We start from the raw sequence: 10,272 nt of genomic DNA, 5'->3' as shown, positions 1-10,272 counted from the left end.
CTCTTTGGTCTTTGGACCATGGATGTTTAGGCACCTTAGGTGCCATTTGTACCTAAACTCCCTTTTTCCATCTTAATTGAGCGCAGATCTCCTGCCTTTTACTTACAAAATCTAGAGAGCCAACAAGTAATCTACTACTCTTTCAAAGAGTCAGCAGTCAAGGCACTGGAGCACATTTGAGCTTCTTGCAGGGTTTAAGATCCGTTTGGAAGTTTCACAAGAGTGGTTAGAATGGTCTGTAAGCTTATGGAGAAGTGTACTACTACTCTTGTCCGCATGGATGTCTTGTTGGCTCTAGAACAGTACGTAGCAGTCCAGGGGGCACCTACCTGTCGACCCAGGTGGCAGGTACACTACCGGAGACCGGCTCTTTGCCGAGTGTCAAGTGGTTTGCCGAGTGTTGTTTTTCGGGCACTCGGCAAAGACGCCTTTGCCGAGTGTTTTTTTGACACTCGGCAAAGAAGCTCTTTGCCGAGAGTTTTTTTACACTCGGTAAAGAGCTTCTTTGCCGAGTGTTTTTTTTGACACTCGGCAAACAAGCTTCTTTGCCGAGCCGAGTGTTTTTTTTACACTCGGCAAAGAAGCTCTTTGCCGAGTGTTTTTTTACACTTGTCAAAGAAAATTTCAAAGCACATTTTGAAGCAGTAAATTAATTCAAGTGAAAAAGTTTTCAACTACAAAGTTGTATAACTCATCAAGATGTACAATGTTTGTTTTGGTATTTTTCTTCATATGACAAAGTGAAAGTAAATTTGTTCACAAATCTAACATATCTCTCTTGTAGTTTATGAAACTACAAGAGACATATATAAGATTTGTGAATAATGTTAGAACGACCATGTCGGATGAACAGATGACTAAACAACCAAAATAAACTTTGTATATCTCAAAAAGTTATGAAACTTTGTAATTGGCAACTTTTAAATTTTAAATCATCTCATGCAAAACTGTGTTTGAATTTTAAAAATTTAAAATTCGAACTTTTCAAACGACCTCGGATGGAAAAATAACCAAAATAAACTCTGTAGATCTCAAAAGTTATGAAACATTGTAGTTGGCAATTTTTTGATTTGAAATCATCTTGTCATGCAAAACTGTGTTTGAATTTTAAAATTTTAAAATTTGAACTTTTCAAACGACCTCGGATGGAAAAACAACCAAAATAAACTCTGTAGATCTCAAAAAGTTATGAAACATTGTAGTTGGCAACTTTTTGATTTGAAATAATCTTGTCATGCAAAACTGCGTTTGAATTTCAAAATTTTGAAATTCAAATTTTCTAAACGACTTCGGATGGAAAAACTTCCTAAACTAAAAGTGTAGATCTCGAAAAGTTATGAAACTTTGTAGTTTACAACTTTTTTATTTGAATTCGTTTAGGGCATCAAACAAGCAATTTACACTTGGTTTAGTATAATATGTTGGGAACTAAAACGGAATCCAGACACAAGTGACAGTGTAGTGTAGTGGTAGAGGAGGTTCGCACGCAGGGGGGTCGCGGGTTCGAATCCCGTCGACCACGTTGCTGCGAAATTTACGCTAAAAATTCCAGAGATGGGCGGGCGCTGGCCGGTGGGGGCCTCCACCGATTAAAAAAATCCATTTTTTTTCATTTTCCCCCCTTTTTTTGGGGTTTTTTTCGGTTCTAACTTTGCCGAGAGTCGGGCACTCGACAAAGACTTTGCCGAGTGCCCGATAAAAAACACTCGACAATGAATTCTTTGCCGACGGATTTTTTACCGAAGGCTCTTTGCCGAGTGCTGCACTCGCCAAAGGCTTTGCCGAGGGCAAAGTAGCCTTTGCCGAGTGCATTAGGCACTCGGCAAAGCACCTGAATCCGATAGTGGTAGCACCCGCCGAACCCCCCAGGGAAAAATAATTTGCTGCGGGCCAATTCAATTGTTTTTGTGGGCTTTCAGGGACTGTTTCAGCGTACCAGACAGTCCACCGAGCAATAGCCATGCAGTAAAAAAAAATAATTGTTAACACATACTTTTGAAGTAAAAAAAGTCATAGCTCCTAAACCAAGTATGCAAATTAAAATCCGATTGCGTCATCGTGCTCCTTGTAATAAACTCTTCAAAACAAGACCCCAATGGGTACATTTCGATAAGATTTTTTAACTAACATTTATCTCATGATGAACATATATTTAAAGATAATCATCGAACATTACATTAACACTACACAAACATCGCAGAAAAAAATATACAACATCATATGTATACTACGTGAACATCACATATATCGTGGAATATAAAAAAAATTAAAAATTAAAAATAAAATTAGTTAAGTAATTAATTATAGTCAAATAAAAAGAAGAAAAAATGCTACTGAACATCACAATACATCATAGAACATCACATTAACACTACACGTACATCACTAAATATAGCATAGAACATGATATGTATACTACGCGAACATCATAAATATCATGAAAAATATAAAATAAAATAATAAAATTAGTGAAGTAATTAATTTTTTGAACAAGGGTGAAGTAATTAATTAGATAGAGTCAAATAAAAAGAAGAAAAAATACTACCAAACATCACAAAATATATCCTAGACATCAATATATGATTACTGAACATCACAAAATACATCGTAGAACTTCACATTTATACTCATGGACATCATGTGTATCTATAAATAAAAAGTGAAATGTGATTTGGCTTTGGACCATGTCAAATGTGATTTGGGTAAATCCGTCGACATTGTCGGCCTGCGTTTGGCTTGAATCATGTTAATTATCATGCCGACTCTTATCACTATCGATTTAATACGATTTCTCAGACAGGACTAGTGTGAGATGCCTAACAGAAGTTCACAACAAAGCAGTGAGGACGCCTGGTAAGGAAAATTGAACGATGTCTCCAGTCTCCGCACTGCTGCATGGTGCAATCTTGCTAGCCTTCAACGGAGGCACCACGTTAATTCTCATTAGACGCGCTACAAATTCTCATAATAATTAAAAACATCTATCTTTTAATTTGGTAGACTCTAATCATCATCGTCGATATTAGCCATTGGATCTAATGTAATTTTTAAAAAATTACCCACCCCTGTCATTATATACATAAAGTAACCCTCTAATTTTGCATCTAAATTACCCACATTTGCTTTTACGAAAAATAATTCAAAATAACCCTTTAAATATGTCTATAAATTACCCACATATGTCATTATGAAAAAGATCAAATCACATCTAATTAGATACTCAAACAGAGGCACCATGTTAACTCTCACCAGACGCACTAGGAAAAAAGATAAATTCTAGAAATTCTCATAATAATCAGAAACATCTAGCCTTTAATCAGGTAGACTCTATTAATCATCGTCGATAGTAGCCTTTGGATCTATTGTAATTTATAAAAAATCACCCACCTCTACCATTATGAAAAATACATAAAGTATTTCCTTAATTTTTGGCGATTACACAGTACAACGCAGACCCTCACAACGCATGCACACTCACCCCTATGAACGTATGCACGCAAACCATACCCCTATGAGCATCTTCGAAGACTGAGTCGGTAAATCCTACTATTACAAAAAAAATTCAAAATAAACCATAAATATGTCTATAAATTACCCACATATGCTATTATGAAAAAAGATCAAAATAACCTCCTCGCATTGCATATAAATTACCTGCCTTTGCTATTGTGAAAGATAATATAAAATAACCCTAATTTCAAGGTTGATTAATTATGATGTGTGAGTAGAGTACAAACATAAATCCTGATTCACATAAAACAGGTAGTAGATAACCTATGAAGCAATCGACAAAAGATCCTTATATAAATCTTTAAACAAAAATTGTATACAGACTGATAAGAACAATGTGTACTCCTATAGGACTTCTTCTGTCCACATGCATGTTGATGATGTTACCAAAGTAATCCCTAACCATGTCTCTGGGCTTCACAGCTATTTCACATTCATGGCTGTTAAAAATTAATATGCTTTTATGGAATATATATTTTGAAATACACCATAATTGTTTTAAAGATTTACCTTTTTTATTATGAAAGAGAATGCAAAATAACCTCCTAAGTTTGCATTCAACCTACCCATATAGGTCGTTATCAAATATAATATATTTATATCTACCTCAACCAATATAAAAATAAACAAAAACATCTCTCAAATCTATATGTAAATACTAATATATGCAATTACAAAAAATAAATCGATATCCACACAAAGTACAAGGCATATATATTTCTAAATTATAAACTTCTACAACCATGAAATTAAATAACCATAATGCTACGTTTGACCATGTATACACAAGTTTACTTAGGATAAATATTTATTTGAATAGATTATGAAGCATGGAAAAATGTTTAATTGACAAACCACATAGCAATAACATAACATAGACATTTCATTTTAAAAATATATTACTACTAGATGATAGTTGATTTGATAAGTTATTGTTTTAAATAAGCTTATATGTTTTAGTTGAAACATTATGTTATATCAATATTGATAATTTAATTTTAAGCACTCTATTATATATAAAACAATACTACACACATAAAATTCTATGGTATAACAAATTCAACAAGTTTAGTGTTAGGGTGCAATATGAGTGTCAACTTAATTAACATATGGAAAATAATACTACTAGAACCTAAACTCTTTTTATTAAATAATTATAAAAGATCAAAAAATACTAGAGTTTCTACTTAACATGTGAAAAAAGTACACAACTAGTGATTATATATCTTAATATTAGGTTAAATACATATCACGCAAGAAAAAAGATTAATACTAGAAAATCTAACTAGAGGTCCCTAATGGAGCCTCCACATTAATCCTCATGAGAAAAGATAGAAAAAAAGAAGATAGATCCTAGAAATTCTCACATAAATCCAACACATTTGACCATCAATTCAGTATAACCTAATCACTTTGGTAATAATAGTTATTGGATCTATTCTTTATTCTGAAGATTTACCCACCTCTGCTAATGTATAAAACAACATAAAGTAACACATGACTCTACATTTAAACTATCCACATATGCCATTAAGAAACATGATCTAAAGTATTCCTAAATTTGTATCAACTTTCTCACATACTCTTATTGTCATGCGCCCAATATGGACCCCTCACGATGGGCCTAGCGGACCTAGTGAGACCAAGCATAGGGCCATGGTCAGCTTGGGGCGCCTCCTGCGATGGGAGGGCGCCACTAGGGGGGCGGGTCACCACCGTGCACAGAATTTCCCGATATTCAGAAAGATGAAAAAAGGGAAAATAAATAGGAAATTGCCTAAGACAAATATATCAGGATTTGTTAGGAAATAAATAATTTTACTTGTAATGGAAGCAGTCCAAATCTACAAGGACTCGTCCTTAGGTTCTTGGAGATTAAGTCTAGATTGCTTGAGGGTCAAGTCCAATAGAGACTATAAATATAGGTGCATTGTAACTATTCCGGGTAAGCAAGAAATAAACTCTTCCCCTTAGCTCTCTCCTCCCTCTCTCTTGCGCCGCCGCCCTCTCCTCTCTCTCTCTCTCACACACACCGCCCCTGCCCTAGCGCCGCCGCCCCTGTAGCTCCCAGCACCGCCACACTCCCCTGCGCTAGCTGTCCCAACCAGCCCCCGGGAAAGGACCGTGACACTTATCATAATAGATAATTTAAAAAAAACCCAAATTTTATTTTATTGTTTGAAAAATTAAATATACTCTCAAATCTATGTCTAAAAATTAGCAACATCTTCTATTAAAAATTTATTTAAACAACCATAGAGCACGTATATGTTTATGCATTACCCACATCTATCAATATTAATATATTAAGATTTAATTAAAGTAAGCATACCTGTTGTGCCAACACGGATGAGCGATAAAATATATGTCATGTTTCATCACAAAAAATAATTCCTTAACAACTCATATACTAATGATACCAACAAATTATTTAAAAACATATTAGTAACCATGAGATATTTTATTACTTTAGATATATTCATAATTGTAAGTAAATGTTTGACATATCTATATTGATGGTATAACTATAATTGCACATACGCACAACTCCTTGATAGGAAAATTCAATCATCTTGGAAAGTATGAGAGACCACTCGGGGCAATATTTTTTCAGTCCTGTAAGATTACTTAGAGTAAAAAGTCGATCGTTATATGACTTAAGTATTAAAATTCTCTTGAGGTTAGCACTGCTGCTACCCCGATCCGAGATCTCACTTCTAGCTCCATCACTTATTTTAAGTGACATTGTGCAGGTTTCAAATCATTGCTTATGCTATTGTAATACTTAAGAACATACAGCGGCGAAGCTACAAATTTTAGCCACCGGGATCAGCATACAGTAACCATGATTTTATATAATATTTTTCTCTATGAAATGGCAATTAATTTTGCATGAAGTCGTCGGGGTCATCTGACCCCTATAAGTAGCTGTAGATCCGCCCCTGAGAACATATTCTATGACGTAAAATCCTTATTTTTAAAAAGTGCAAAAACGTAAGTTAATAAAACATACTATTAGAATAAGAGTTTCAACATGAGAGAAAAATCTATAGCAGTCAATAAGAATAAAATTTGAAAAACAAAAAATTAGATTCATGATGTTATAAGATATGTGATGCAGTAAGGCCACCATAGTCAATGGCTCGATTTCTTGCATATAAAAATTTACGAAGGTGTCATGAAAAGTAAAAATATATATATGGATGAAGAAAATATAAATAAGTCCATCACAAAAAATAATTAATAAGTTTATGATAATTGGATATAGACTATGAAGTATCTATTATGCATATTTTGTTGATAATAAACAAAGAGAAAACATACAATTAAATATAAATAATTCTTTATTGGTTAGATGTATTAAACAATATATCTCTTTAAATTCTAGCCCACGTGAGAGCACATGTTGATGGAATAGTTGTCCAAATTATCGATCTGCGCACCATGGCCCCCACCCCGCAACTCCAAGCACCCCTGCCCCTATTCGACAACTCAGAAGCGTCTCCACCCAATGCCCCCCCCTCCCGCCTTGAGCCACCTACACGCCGGAGGGGGGAGGGAAGGAGTTGATTGCACGAATCTTCACGCCGAAAATTTTCTTACGGCTAGGACAAGACTGGTTGCCACACATATATGTGAAAAAAAATCCCTCTCCACCGCTTTCCCTGTGCAGTGTGTTTGTAAGGTCCCGTTTGGCACCGCTCTCCTAGCCGCTCTGTCTCTCGGGAGTTGGTGCCCCCTCCCCCTCCCCCCCCCCCCCCCCCCCCCCCCCCCCCCCTGGTGATCTTGCTAGAGAGATGGTCTTAGTTTTATGCTTGCGTGCACAATTAATTGAAAATTCCTCTGGTTTTTAACCAAATACTCCTATCCGCCATATTTTTGTATAAGTACTAGAGGAGGCTATCATTAAATGGTTAGCTAGTCATCTATTTAAAACCTTGCAAGCAGGGGATGAAGGAAATGAATACACCTCCGAGGTGAGGTTAAACAGCCACCTCATCCAGCAGAATCAGAAGCTGATCTGTAGAGGGCGCCGGCTTCAGTCATGCAGGACACATGAAAAGCTGTAAACACAAGAATTTCACCTATTGCCATTATATTATTCGGTCAAACCAGCTCAATTCCGCGGTCATTGGAGCCGGCCGCACTGATTACAGGTGCGCCGCAGCTGCTGGTTGCAGAATCAAACAACGCATTGGCCACAGGCTGAAGGTTTGCTGCGGCGGCCGGCAACTTCCCGGGGAGGATCGGCAGCGGCGCGTCGAACCGCAGCACATTAAGGGCGTGCCTGATGTCCGGCCTCTGGTTTCGGTCCGGGTGCGCACACCAGAGCCCGACGCCAAGCACGCGCTCCATCTCTTGGACACTGTACTCCCCGCCCAACCGTGGGTCCGCGGCCTCCAAAACCCTCCCGGCTTCGTGGAGGTCTCAGACCCTGTGCACCATGCTCCCGTTCGGCAGTGTCACCACGGGGCAACGGCCGCAGCAGCGGCGTAGCCAGGATTTGTAGCTATGTGGTCTATCGTCTAATTTTTTTTAACCGCTATAAACTTAACATGTTGGTAGACAAAGTATATGAATTGCAAAACGCAACCAAAGAAAAAGAGGATATACAGAGTTCATATTACATGCCCATAATTGTTGAAGAACAATACGCCACTTCTTGTCAGGCCTACGCCTTCCAATAGCCATGAAAGTATGGATGATCTCCATCAATCAATTGTAAGAAGATATCCCGCTCAATAAAAGTCACTAGACAATCATCTAGGAGGCTATCACCCATCTTAATTATTTTTTGAAGAAGAGAGGTAATATCACCACTCCTCTTCATATTTCAGTAGGTATGCAAGAGAATAAAATATTGTTTCAATTTACCATTCCAATAATCAATTGACAAAAAAAATCCTATCCTACAATTAAAATTAAATAGTCCAATGTCACCGTACACTCCAATAATGTAATCTAATGACACATAATAAAATAAGGTTTTCTGCACGAGTTAGGACGTTCTGCGTTCAGCATTCCTTCATACTGGGAGAGATTGGGAGGGAAAAAAAACAAACCTGACTAAACATGCAGGCTAATTGGAGACTGGAGACATACCTGCATTCCCATCTGCTGTCGCTCACACCGCCGCACGTCCGCACAACACAGCAAGGGATACGAAGGGGTGTAGACCGGCCGTATTCGTGAAGGATCACACGACGCGTATTGGCGAAAGGCCGTAGACGCTCCGATGTATTCGATGTTTGGCTGCTCAGGATCCAAACTTCCTATATCTTTGGGCTTTGTATGGGCGGAGCTAGAGGGTGGTCCTGGGTCCGTGGACCACCCGGACCACCCTGTAGCTCCGCCCCTGGGCCGCAGGCGATCTCGAGGAGCACGACGCCGAAGCTGTACACGTCCGACTCCACGCTCGTCCTGCCGGTGTTCAGGCACTCCGGGTCCACGTACCCCATCGTGCCCGCCACTGCCGTCGTCCGTGACCTCCGGCTGTCCTCGATCACCCTCGCCAGGCCGAAGTCGCCGAGCTTGGCGGTGAACGACGCGTGCAGCATCACGTTGCTTGGCTTGACGTCGCGGTGCACGACGCACAGCTCCGTCTCCTGGTGCAGGTACAGAAGCGCCAAGCCGAGCCCGAGCACGATGTGATACCTCACCCTCCACGTCAGCTTCTTGTTTGGGTTGTAGAGGTGGCCGTCCACGCTGCCGTTGAGCACCAGCTCATAGACGAGCAGGAGGTCGTCGCCATCGCCGTTGCCGTAGCACCAGCCGACGAGCAGCACGAGGTTCGGGTGCCGGAGACGGCTGATGATCCTCACCTCTGACGTGAACTCGTTCCAGCCCTGCGGAGAAGTCTTGGAGACCAGTTTGATGGCCACGTCCAGGTTCAGGTCCACCAAGAACCCACGGTACACCGATCCAAAGCCACCTTCTCCTAGTTTCCTGGCGTCGGAGAAGTTGTTGGTGGCGGCGGCGAGCTCTTCGTAGGAGAATCTCCTTGGTCCCGTAGTCCCTTGCTCCAGCTCGATGACTTCCACAGCTTCACCTCGGAAATACGTCAGTGCTCTGGCGGAATTCTTCTTTGCCGCCGTTCTGCCTTTGCGCCGTTGCAAGTGGTACTGACGGCATAGACCGAGGCAGGCCAAGAACCCCACTGTGCCGGTGACGGACACGCCGGTTACCAACATAATCAGTTTGATGCTCTTCCATTTATGACCAGAGCTACCTGCAGCATATATAGCATCTGTATCAAAGTGTCTTTTAATCTTCACTCTGTCCATTTGGGCTTGTTTGGCTTATAAATCGTACTTTTTTCAGCTAACGTATATTATTTTTTTCTCACACCAAATCAGCCAACAGTACTGTCGATGAAATATGATCGGCAGTCTACCTAGGGGTATGCCCAAGGTAGTAGATTATCGGTAGACAGGTGCGCAAGCTACGAACAAGATGGTGACGCAAGACAGACACGAGGTTTTATCCAGGTTCGGCTGCCGTGAAGGCGTAATACCTACGTCCTGCGTCTGATTGTATTGCTGTATGTAAATGAGATGATCTGATAGATCCTATCCGCTAGGGGACCCCTACCTCTCCTTATATGCTCTGGAGGAGGTAGAGTTACAAGTAAAGTAGCCTATTTGGTACTATATAATGTCTTGCGGTACACGCCGAGTAGCGCCGTGCACGCCTTGATCTTGTGGGCTGGGCCACCTCTAATGGTGCGGCCCATGTCTTGTCTTGAGGATACCGGGGGCCGTA

At 39.9% G+C, this 10,272-nt stretch overlaps 1 pseudogene; it reads right to left on the bottom strand.

Annotated features, from left to right (window-relative positions):
* Positions 1–7,506: 7,506 nt before the first annotated feature.
* On the bottom strand, positions 7,507–9,794 carry LOC136507715 (L-type lectin-domain containing receptor kinase IX.1-like; annotated as a pseudogene).
* Positions 9,795–10,272: the final 478 nt, after the last annotated feature.

The sequence above is a fragment of the Miscanthus floridulus genome, chromosome 15 (genome assembly GCF_019320115.1).
Source record: "Miscanthus floridulus cultivar M001 chromosome 15, ASM1932011v1, whole genome shotgun sequence".
Taxonomy (NCBI): Eukaryota; Viridiplantae; Streptophyta; class Magnoliopsida; order Poales; family Poaceae; genus Miscanthus; species Miscanthus floridulus.
Note: the sequence above shows the minus strand (reverse complement) of the source record. Positions and strands in the feature narration are given on the sequence as shown.